Source organism: Pongo pygmaeus, chromosome X (assembly GCF_028885625.2).
Source record: "Pongo pygmaeus isolate AG05252 chromosome X, NHGRI_mPonPyg2-v2.0_pri, whole genome shotgun sequence".
Classification (NCBI taxonomy): Eukaryota; Metazoa; Chordata; class Mammalia; order Primates; family Hominidae; genus Pongo; species Pongo pygmaeus.
Window position 1 is genome coordinate 16,396 of NC_072396.2, and position 12,176 is coordinate 28,571.

Below are 12,176 nucleotides of genomic sequence, written 5' to 3' on the forward strand. Positions count from 1 at the left end.
CCTGAAAACCACCCCCAGACCCCCTGCTCCACCCTCTGGACCCCAGGGAGACCCCGTGCTCCATCCCTGAAAACCACCCCCAGGGAGACCCCCTGCTCCACCCTCCGGACCACAGGGAGACCCCATGCTCCATCCCTGAAAACCACCCCCAGGGAGACCCCCTGCTCCACCCTCCGGACCACAGGGAGACCCCATGCTCCATCCCTGAAAACCACCCCCAGGGAGACCCCATGCTCCACCCCTGAAAACCACCCCCAGGGAGACCCCCTGCTCCACCCTCCGGACCCCAGGGAGACCCCGTGCTCCATCCCTGAAAACCACCCCCAGACCCCCTGGTCCACCCTCCGGACCCCAGGGAGACCCCATGCTCCACCCCTGAAAACCACCCCCAGACCCCCTGCTCCACCCTCCGGACCCCAGGGAGACCCCATGCTCCATCCCTGAAAACCACCCCCAGGGAGACCCCCTGCTCCACCCTCCGGACCCCAGGGAGACCCCGTGCTCCATCCCTGAAAACCACCCCCAGACCCCCTGGTCCACCCTCCGGACCCCAGGGAGACCCCATGCTCCACCCCTGAAAACCACCCCCAGGGAGACCCCATGCTCCACCCTCCGGACCCCAGGGAGACCCCGTGCTCCACCCCTGAAAACCACCCCCAGACCCCCTGCTCCACCCTCCGGACCCCAGGGAGACCCCATGCTCCACCCCTGAAAACCACCCCCAGGGAGACCCCCTGCTCCACCCTCCGGACCCCAGGGAGACCCCATGCTCCACCCCTGAAAACCACCCCCAGGGAGACCCCCTGCTCCACCCTCCGGACCCCAGAGAGACCCCATGCTCCACCCCTGAAAACCACCCCCAGACCCCCCGCTCCTCCCACTCGGGATCACCCCGAGACCCGCTCACCACCATCAGTCAGGCCGGGTAGCGGGGAGAGGCCTCTCAGGAGGGACCAGACCACTCTCCCAGGTGTGAAGGGAGGAGGACAGTCACGAGCAGACCAGAAATAACCAGGGACTGACACAGACACGACAGCACGATCGCAGAGTGACGGAAAAGGGCTAAGGGCAGGAAAAGTCCCCGAGGCCTTCTCCACCCCGAGCGCGGGGTAGGGAGCAGCCGGAGAGTGACGGAGGGTGACGGAGAGTGACGAAAGTAGACGATGCCCGACGGAGAAGAGCCGAGCGGAGCTGAAGGGCGGCGGAGAGCGACGGAAAGTGACGAGAATTGACGGAAAGTGACGGGGACTGACGGATAGTGACGAAGAGTCACGAAATTTATCGGAGACCGACAAAGAGGAAAGCAAAATGGTGAGATGAAGCGCCCAGCGCCCGGGCCCGCTAGGCCGAGGAGCGGCGGAGGCTCGCGGCCCCTGGACCCCAGGCCGCGTCCTGGCGCGGACTGAGAGGGCGGCGGAGGGACCACGGGGTCCTGCCCAGCCCGCACCGCGCATGCTGCTCGGGAGCGGCACCTGCCTTGGGCCAACCGCGTTCCCGCAGCGGCCCAGCCCCGGGCGGGAGCCGGTCTGGGGGACGCCCGACCCCGCGCGAGCTGCTCGGCCTGTAGGGGGCTGCGTGGCGGGGCGGGGCCGGCCGCAGCGCGCTCGCTCCTCTCCCTCCCTCTCTCCCTAAGACGCTTTTTCTTCTTTGTGGCACCGTATACAAAACACGGAGTTTGCCGTACTGGCCGTTTTCAGGGCACGGGTCGGTGGGACTGAGCACATTCGCGTGGTGCGCTCGGCACCACCGTCTGTCTGCAGAACGTTTGCATCTTTCCAAGCTGAACAGCTCTCCATTCCGCCTCCCCCAGCCCGTGACAACCTCCCCTCGACGTTTCGTCCCTCAGTTTGACCTGCTAGGTACTGAGGTCCCCTAGGTACTGAGATCTCCTCGGTACTTAAGTCTCCTCGGTACTGAGGTCGCCTCGGTGCTGAGACCTCCTAGGTATTGAGGTCTCCTAGGTACTGAGGACGCCTAGGTACTGAGGACGCCTAGGTACTGAGACCTTCTAGGTACTGAGGCCTCCTAGGTACTGAGGTTTCCTAGGTACTGAGGCCTCCTAGGTACTGAGGACGCCTAGGTACTGAGGACGCCTAGGTACTGAGGTCTCCTAGGTACGGAGGACGCCTAGGTACTGAGACCTTGTAGGTATTGAGGTCTCCTAGGTACTGAGGCCTCCTAGGTACTGAGGTCTCCTAGGTACTGAGACCTTCTAGGTACTGAGGCCGCCTAGGTACTGAGACCTTCTAGGTACTGAGGTATCCTAGGTACTGAGGCCTCCTAGGTACTGAGGACTCCTAGGTACTGAGGCCTTCCCGTGTTGGAGGTGGGCAACTAGTCAGTGGTAAAGCAGAACCAAGACCTTCCTCTGAGGGTGGTGGGCTGAGCTGTCTCTTCCTTTCCAGGGGCCTTGTATTCATGCCATCTCTCCATGAGAGACCCCCATACTCTTCTGAGACATTCTCATTTTGCTGAAGACACTTGGAGCCAGTGTCATCTTTGTGACTGTGCCGTTGCGTGTTCGGGGTGCACTGCAGTATTCTCTTTGCAGCGCATCTAAGGAAGCAGGAGTCGTGCCTAAGAACATGAGTGCGCTGCAAAAAGTGTGGTTTGTTTCAATCCAACCTTGACCACTACTGGCCCTCCGACATGGGTCAAGTTCACTAAACTTCTCTGTGCCTCCATTTCCTCGGCAGAAGAACAGGGACAGTAAATGTACCCGTCTGTATGAGTGTTCAGGGCCGCCATAAAGTACCAAGACTGGAGGGCTTAACTGAAAATTGTCTTCCCACAGACCTGGACGCTGAGGTCCGAGGGCAAGGTGTTGTCAGCAGGGCTGCTTTGTCCTCTCCTCAGCTTGCAGACGCCGTCTGCTGTACGCTCATAGGGTCTTTTCACTGTGCACAAGTAATCCTGGCATCTCTTCCGTGTGTGTCTCTCATGAGAGACAGCAGGTTGCTTTAGGGCCCACCCTGACAGCCTCGTTCTAACACTGAGAGGCCAAATACACTCACGTTCTGAGACACTGGGGGTTAGGGCTTCAACATCCACATCAGAGACTGGGAGATGATAAATTCCTGTTGACGTACCCACCTGGTTTCTGGTCATTGGTTATGGCAGCCCCGGGAAACCAGCCCACAGAAACAGCAGTCCCTCCACTTGGCTGTGATCCAGGATGAAGCCAGTGTAGACCGCCAGCACTTGGGGAACGTGAATGCCTGATACGAAGGAATTCTTTGTGCCATGTTGTTGCCTTAATGTAACTCTGAAGTTGTGTCAAAATAAACATTAATGGCCGGGCGCGGTGGCTCACACCTGTAATCCCAGCACTTTGGGAGGCCGAGGCAGGTGGATCACAAGGTCAGGAGATTGAGACCATCCTGGCTAACACGGTGAAACCCAATCTCCACTAAAAATACAAAAAATTCTCCGGGCGTGGTGGCGGGCGCCTGTAGTCCCAGCTACCCCAGAGGCTGAGGCAGGAGAATGGTGTGAGCCCGGGAGGTGGAGCTTGCAGTGAGCCGAGATTGCGCCACTGCACTCCAGCCTGGGCGACAGAGTGAGACTCCATCTCAAAAAATAAAAATAAACATTAATGAAAATTCTCAGCAGAAGTCATATATATTCTTGCCAAGGCGACACACCAGCTGATTACTGTGTCGATTCCTTTGTTTTGGGCTCAATTTTATGAACTTGGTGCAGTAACACCTGCCGTTTACCTCTGGCCTATCCAAAGCCCAGATAAGCACAGGCAACAAAAGCAAAAATACACAAATGGTCCAACATCAAGGTTGAACATTTCTGCACATGAAACAACAGTGAAAAGGCAAGACATGGAATAAGGAAATAATTGCAGATTGTGTGTCTCATACGTCGGATATTCGTCCAGCATGTATAGAGAGCTCCTGCAACTGAACAACTGAAAAACAAGTTAACTGCTTTAAAAATGAGCAAAAGACCTGAATAGATATTTCTCCAGAAAAGATATACAAATAGCAAACAAACATGGAAGGATACTCAACATCACTAATCATTAGAGAAATGCACATCAGAACCACAGTGGCAGCCCCTCACATCCATTAAATGCTACAGTTAAACAAAAATAGTGTTAACAAGGATGTGTGGAAATTGGAGCCCTCATGGATTACCTGTAGGACTAGAAAATGGTGCGGCTACCGTGAAAAACACTATGGAGGCTCCTCAAAAAAAAACTAAATATCAGGCCGGGCGCAGTGGCTCACACCTGTCATCCCGGCACTTTGGGAGCCCAAGGCAGGTGGATCACAAAGTCAGAAGTTTGAGACCAGCCTGGCCAACATGGTGAAACTCCATCTCTACTAAAAATAAAAAATTAGCCGGGCATGGTGGCGGGTGCCTGTAATCCCAGCTACCCGGGAGGCTGAGGCAGGAGAATCACTTGAACCCAGGAGGCAGAGGTTGCCGTGAGCCGAGATCTTGCCACTGCATTCCAGCCTAGGTGACAAAGGAAGACTCCGTCTCGGTGGGGGGGAAGCAAACACAAAATAATTAGCTGGGTGTGGTGACAGACGCCTATAGTCCCAGCTACTGGGGAGGCTAAGTCAGGAGAATCGCCTGAACCCAGGAGGTGGAGGCTGCAGTGAGCCGATTATGCCACTGCACTCCAGCCTGGGTGGCACAGTGAAACTCCATCTCTGCAAAAAGAAAAACAAAAAAAAAATCAACTAAAAATCAATTGGGTGTGGTGATGTGCAGCTGCACTACCGGCTACTTGGGAGGCTGAGGGAAGGGGATCACTGAAGCCCAGGAGTTCAAGGCCAGCCTGGGCTTGAACTCTAATAATAATAATAATAATAATAAATAAAGGGCCTCGGGGTGAAGAATTTGTTTTGTTTTTTTTTTTTTTGAGACGGAGTTTCACTCTTGTCACCCAGGCTGGAGTGCAGTGGCGCAATCTCTGCTCGCCACAACCTCCGCCTCCCAGGTTCAAGTGACTCTCCTGCCTCAGCCTTCTAGGTAGCTGGGATTACAAGCATGTGCCACCACGCCCGGCTAATTTTGTATTTTTAGTAGAGACGGAGTTTCTCCATGTTGGTCAGGCTGGTCTCGAACTCTCGACATCAGGTGATCCGCCCATCTGGGCCTCCCAAAGTGCTGGGATGACAAGAAACTGCGCCCGGCCAAGGTGGGGGTGGAGAATTTGGATACAGCTTGACTGAGGGCCACCTGGGGCCACTTCAGCTCTAGTTTCTGTGGTTTACAGCCTGTGGTGTCTTCCCTGCAACGTTCTCGTGGGTGCCGTATTGATGAAACATTAAAAGGAGATGGCGTCCCTGCGAGACTCCCGAGGGAGGGAGCAGGAAGATCCGTGCGGCATCTCGAAGGTACAGCGTGTTCTCCACAACTCTCCCAGGCCACGAGGAAAGACGAGTCAGCCGGCTCTGAATTCTCCGGGGCCGTCAGGGCGCAAGTCAAAGGGCTCCCAGTCGGACTTAAACAGATCACGCAGGAAGGCCTGACGTTCACAGCGAGCAGGGCTCTGTGTGGGCCAACATGCCACCCATGGGTGCTCTGGAAAATCAAGTGAAGACGGCCCAATGGGGAGAGTTAGAGAGCCGTAAAAGCAAATCTAAGGCCAGATTCTGCAAAGTGCCTCATTTGCAAACAAGTCCTAAAGATATCCCCAAAAGATATAGGACCTTATTTGGAAATAGGGTACTTGCAGATGTAATCAAGTTAAGATGAGGTCATCCAGGAGCAGGGCAGGCTAAAAATCCAACGCGTGGTGTCCTTATAGGAGAAGAGAAGGGGAAAGACGGAGAAAATGCACAGAGGAGGAGGCCATGTGGAGACGGAGGCAGGGACTGGAGTGATGCAGCCATAAGCCCAGGGATGCCGGGAGCCCCCAAGGAGCTGGGAGAGGCAGGAAGGATCCTCCCCTAGAGCTTCGAGAGGGAGCACCAGCCCTCTGACTTCTGCCCCCAGCACTGTGAGGATAAATACATTTTAAGCCCCCCATTTGCTCGAGCAGCCCCAGAAAACTCACACACACCCTGTTCTGCAGGCTCCTGGGAGTGTAGGTGTCATTAAGGGCAGACAGAGACCAGACTATCAGACTATGCAACCTTTAGAGTCCGCATCGAGACCCCAGAAATCCTAAATCAGTGTGTGGTCCAAGGACAGTTGGAGAGCCAGGTCTGGACCATGCCTGTGGCTGCCACCTGAGTGCCGGCCTGCACCGGGTCTTGTGCTTACAGCCTGAGCCTGCAGGCGTGGGAGGGGCTGGCGTACCTCAGACAACCTCCTGATAGTGGGGTAAACCAAAAATAGAATTCTAAGCCCCTCAGCTGACTGAATGGACCCCCTTTTTAGCCAAGGGGATCCCAAAGAAACCTGAAAAACTAGCTCAGGCCGTGACAGGAAGAGGGGGGTCTCAGGTTGTGACAGGAAGAGGGGGTCTCCTGTGTGTAGGGACTCATCCATTCTGGACAACTCATGTGCATCCTCCCGTGTGCGTTCTCCTGTGTGCATCCTCCTGTGTGCATCCTTGAAGGGGTGGCCTGTCCCTCCACACCTGTGGGCGTTTCTCATTAGGTGGAATGAGAGACTTGAGAAAAGAAAGAGACACAGAGACAAAGTACAGAGAAAGAAAAATGGGCTCAGGGGACAGGCACTCAGCATATGGAGGACCCACACCGGCACCGGCCTCTGAGTTCCCTTAGTACTTACTGATCATTATCGGGCGTTTCACGGAGAGGGGGATGTGGTGGGACAATAGGGTAATAGTGGGGAGAGGGTCAGCAGGAAAACAGATGAACAAATGTCTGTGCATCATAAACAAGGTAAAGAAAAAAGTGCTGTGCTTTTGATGTGCATCTACATAAATATCTCAATGCGTTAAAGAGCAGTGTTGCCGCCAGCATGTCCCACCTCCAGCCCTAAGGCGGTTTTCCCCTATCTCAGTAGATGGAATATACAATCGGGTTTTACACTGAGACATTCCATTGCCCGGCGACGAGCAGGAGACAGATGCCTTCCTCTTCTCTCAACTGCAAAGAGGCCTTCTTCTTTTACTAATCCTCCTCAGCACAGACCCTTTGTGGGTGTCGGGCTGGGGGACGGTCAGCTCTTTCCCTTCCCATGTGGCCATATTTCAGCCTGTCACACGGGGAGAAACCTTGGACAGTACCTGGCTTTCCTATAAGGAGAGGTCCCTGCGGCCTTCCGCAGTGTTTTGTGTCTCTGGGTACTTGAGATTAGGGAGTGGTTTGAGAGTAGGGAGTGGTGATGACTCTTAACAAGCAGGCTGCCTTCAAGCATTTGTTTAACAAAGCACACCCTGCACAGCCCTTAATCCATTTAACCCTAAATTGACACAGCATGTTTCAGGGAGCACAGGGTTGGGGGTAGGGTTACAGATTAACAGCATCTCAAGGCAGAAGAATTTTTCTTAGTACAGAACAAAATGGAGTCTCCTATGTCTACTTCTTTCTACACAGACAGAGTAATAATCTGATCTCTTTCTTTTCCCCACACGGGCAGACGACTACGACCTGCAGACGGGCAGCATCGGTGGGCACCCCCAGCCTCCTTCCTCACGGCCCCAGCCCGCCATCAACACCGCCATCCACTCACCCCCAAGAGGGCTGCTGAGAGAGGGCAGGAGCCCAGCCAGACCAGCAGGGCCGGGGCCGCCCCGCCACAACTGATCCTGATGAGGCAGTGAGTGTCCTTGTGCTTCACTGCCCCTCAATGCCTAAGGGAGCTCGTGGTCCTAGCACTGGGGGCTTGATGCTTCAGGGGCTCAGCTCCCTCTCCTCTGAGGGTCCTCTGTGGGGTCTGGCAGTGGGGAAGTCCTGTCCCTCGGGCATTTTCCAAACAAGCAGCCCCACTCACCAGGCCCGCCATAAGCCAAGGGGCAGCTTTTTCATGCTGCATACACCATGAACGTGCCTTGGGGACAGGATTGTTTTAACACCTTGGCAAGTGCCCAGGAAAGCTGAGTTACGGGCTATGAAAAGTGGACCTGTCCATCCACCCTGTGCAGGGAGGGAGCCACGATCCCACGGTGACCACATCGGGGACGCTGGGTCGTGTCGGGGTCTGACATTCACCCTGTGGTCAGTGTCCCCACCCTCCTCACCCGCTGTGATCAGGTCAGACATTCTGGGTCAGGTGGGGGCCTGACATCCACCCTTTGTGAGTGTCCCCTCTCCTCATGGTCATGAGTATGTCACACGGTGAGATCACATCACGGATGCTGGGGCCTGGGGTCCACCCTGTGCTCAGGGAACAAGGTCATCCCTGGATATCGCTGCGGATGAGGCCATCCTGGATGCTGATTGGGACAAGGTTATCTCTGCTTGTTGGTGGGGACAAGGTCATCCCTGGGTGCTTATCAGGACAAGGTCATCCCAGATATCTTACTTCTAGCAGGATGGGCCACTGGAGCAGGGATAACTCTCAGTTCCCTCCTGGTGGACAGCCGAGTCCCCAGTTGTCTGGTGTCTGTCCTCGGGGCCATGTTCTTTCTTCTCATTTCCACCTGAGAAAGAAAGGCCAAGGTACAAGGCCTTCGACCAGGTGTCACTGGGGTTTCTGGGCTGGAAGTGCTTTGGGTCGGGAGAGAAATATCCCATCTTCCACGAAGTCAACAGGTGCAAATCAAGGCTTCGTTCATAATCCTCAGTAGGAACTAGGAGAGAGATTGGTTGCTGTTTAAAGGGTGATGTCCTTGGGCCGTCATTTGAGGAGATGTGTGCCCTGGTCAGCTGTATTTGGGGACATTAATTTTCAGCCTGCAGCTGTTTGCCAAAGGGCGTCGGTACGCATCAGGATCCAGCCACGTCCAAGGCTCCCAACGAGCTGGGTGCACCTCCTCCAGGCTCCACTCACATCCAGGAGGGGCACGGGCCTGCCTGAGGTCTGCCTGCTCCCGGCACTCACCAGGACTGGGAAGGCCCCTGCCCATCCTGGTCCTCTCGTTGCAGCGAACCGGAGGCTCCTGTACCGGCTGCATCCGGAGCAGGGCGTGCTGGATGGCATGTGCGTGGACACTGTGGGGAAGCTCTGGGTGGCCTGCGTCGATGGAGGCAAGGTGATACACCTGGACCCCGAGACAGGTGTGTGCAGGGTGGCGGGGCCGTCTGAGGTTTGGCCACATCGGGTGTCCACTGTGTCTGCAGCTTCAGAAGTCGGGGCCGGGCAGCAATCGTGAATTTGTAGAGACTAAGGTGCCTCCGTTTCCCGATGGCATGGACTCCCAGGTTCCCTCTGCAGGTGTGCTAGGATCCTGGGGCTGCCGCAACCAAGGACCACACACTGGCTGCCTAAACAACAGGAAGTCACCTCCCCCAGTCCTGCAGAGCAGGAGTCTGAGACCGAGGAGTCTCAGGGCTGTGCTGCCTCCAGGAATTCTAGGGGAGGATCCTTCCTGCCTCTCCCAGCTCCTGGGGGCTCCAGACATCCCTGGGCTTGAGGCCACATCACTCTGGTCTCTGCCTCCATCTCCATGTGGCCTCCTCCTCTGTGTCTGTGTCTCCTCTTCTGTCTCTCAGAAGGACACCTGTCATTGCATTTAGGACCCACCGTACTCCGGGATGATCTCATCTCCAGATCCTTCACTAATTACATGTGCAAAGTTCTTTATTTCCAAATAAGGTCTTGTTCACAAGTTTTGGGGATCTGGATTTGAATATAACTTTCTGGTGAACCACAGTCCTGTCCGCTACAGGTGTATCCAGTTCCCTCCAGAGGCTCTAGGGGAGGATCCTTCCTGCCGCTCCCAGCTCGTGGGGTCTCCAGGCATCCCTGGGCTTGTGGCCGCATCGCTCCAGTCTCTGACTCTGTCTCCACATGACCTTCTCCTCTGGGTCTGTGTCTCCTCTTCTGTCTCTAGAAGGACACCTGTCACTGCATGTAGGACCCACCCTACTCCAGGATGATCTCATCTCCAGATCCTTAACTAATTAGATCTTGAAACACCCTATTTCTATACAAGGTCTCATTCCTAGGTTGTGGATATTAGGGTGTAGACAGATCGTCTTGGGAACCACAGTTCCATCCACTACAATTGTATCGAGGCTCTAGGGGAGGATCTTTCCTGCCTGTCCCAGCTCCTGGGGGCTCCAGGTGTCCCTGGGCTTGAGGTTGCATCACTCCACTCTCTCCCTCTGTCTCCACGTGGCCTCCTCCTCTGTGTCTGTGTCTCCTCTTCTGTCTCTTAAAAGGACACTGGTGATGGGATGTAGGGCCCACCCTAACCTGCTGAAACCTACTAATTCCTCTGCAAACACCCTATTTCCAAATAAAGTCCCATTCTGAGATCCCACTTGACAAGAATCTGGGGAGACTACAGAGCTCACTGGAGCAGCTGCGGCTGGGCCTGGCTGGGCAGCTGCCAATCTGGCAGCTCCAGGTGCCACAGAGACACCCATGCTGCCCAGGGGGTGGGCTCAGGCTCAGGATGAACGGCCAGGCAGCGGCCTGGGGTGCTCAGGCTCAGCCCTCATGCCCGCTCACAGGGAAGGTGCTGTGCACGGTGGAGCTGCCTGTGTACAGGGTCACCTCCTGCTGCTTCGGGGGGCCCGGCTACGACGACCTCTGCGTGACCTCCGCGGCGGACGACCTGAGTACGGGGCAGTTGTTACAGGAGCCCCGGGCTGGACACATCTTCAAGGTTCCGTGGGCGTTTTGTGCCGAGAGTCCCTCCTGGGGCAGCGGGCGAGAGCTCATCTTTAACCTCGGTGGGAAGCTCAGGCAGCGTGGGTGATGTCCGCAGACAGATGGAGGTTATTGTTTCTGTTTCCTAGAAAACAAACATTTCCAAACTTTTTTTTTTTTGAGATGGAGTTTCGCTCTGTCACCCAGGCTGGAGTGCAGTGGTGCGATCTCAGCTCACCGCAACCTCCGCCTCCCGGGTTCAAGCGATTCCCCCACCTCAGCCGCCAGAGTAGCTGGGATTACAGACATGCACCACCACTCCCAGCTAATTTTGTATTTTTAGCAGAGACGGGTTTCACCACGTTGGTCAGGCTGGTCTCGAACTCCCGACCTCAGGTGATCCACCCGCCTCGGCCTCCCAAAGTGCTGGGATGACAGACGCGAGCCACTGCACCGGCCAGTTTCAAACGTTTTACGCCCCCTGGTGTTAGATAGAAATTGTGTTTTTAACGTGTGGGTTTTAAAGCCTCTAGCATTGCTCTGGCCTTACTCTGCCGGTAACACAGTGTTTCGGCCACACCCTTGGAACTGACCGCAGCATCCCGGCTCCCTCCGCAGGTCACAGGCCTTGGGGTGAGAGGAGTCCCCCCGCCTTACTCTTTCACTGAGCGTCGGGTTCACAGCGGGTAATAAAGGCAGCCGTTCTTCAAAGTCGACTCTGTTGTGGCTGCTGTGGGGACATCAGTCACAGCCGAGGGACCAAGCACTGGGTCTCTGTGTGGCATAAATCCTGCCTGGGGCTGCGCAGACCCTCCTTTCACAGCTCATGGCCCCGTAAGCTCACCAGGCCCTCCCAGAAGTCGTCCGTGTGAGACAGAAGGCGTCTCTGCAGAATTCTAACTCCCCACCCAGAAGTTGCTACCCAGTGACTGATAGGATGAACAAGGTTTTCTAATTGTGGTAAATATGTATATAATTAGCACTTTTTTTTTGGAGACAGAGTCTCGCTCTGTTGCCCAGGCTGGAGTGCATTGGCGCGATCTCGGCTCACTGCAAACTCCGCCTCCCGGGTTCAAGCGATTCTCCTGCCTCAGCCTCCCAAGTAGCTGGGACGCCCGCCACCATGCCCGGCTAATTTTTTTTTTTTTGTATTTTTAGTGGGGATGGGGTTTCACTGTGTTAGCAGGGATGGTCTCGATCTCCTGACCTCGTGATCTGCTCATCTCGGCCTCTCAAGTGATGGGATGACAGGCGTGAGCCACCACACCCGGCGAACATTTTCTAATTGTGGTAAATATATGTATAATTAGCACTTTTTTCTTTCTTTTTTTTTTTTTTTGTTTTTGAGACGGAGTCTCACTCTGTTGCCCAGGCTGGAGTGCAGTGGCGCGATCTCGACTCACTGAACCCTCCGCCTCCTGTGTTCAAGCGATTCTCCTGCCTCAGCCTCCCAAGTAGCTGGAACTACAGGCGCACTACCACGCCCGGCTACTTTTTGTTCTTTTAGGGTTTTGCCATGTTGGCCAGGCTGGTCT

The 12,176-nt window shown here is 55.4% G+C and overlaps 1 long non-coding RNA gene across 2 annotated transcripts; it reads left to right on the forward strand.

Moving 5' to 3' along the window:
- Positions 1-350: 350 nt before the first annotated feature.
- On the forward strand, positions 351-9,994 carry LOC134739042 (uncharacterized). Of its 2 annotated transcripts, XR_010125435.1 has the most exons (4): positions 351-1,311; positions 7,522-7,701; positions 8,970-9,101; positions 9,713-9,994. It is a non-coding gene; the product is annotated as an uncharacterized LOC134739042 (long non-coding RNA). The 2 variants fall into 2 exon arrangements; XR_010125434.1 differs by having other exon boundaries at positions 8,970-9,994.
- Positions 9,995-12,176: the final 2,182 nt, after the last annotated feature.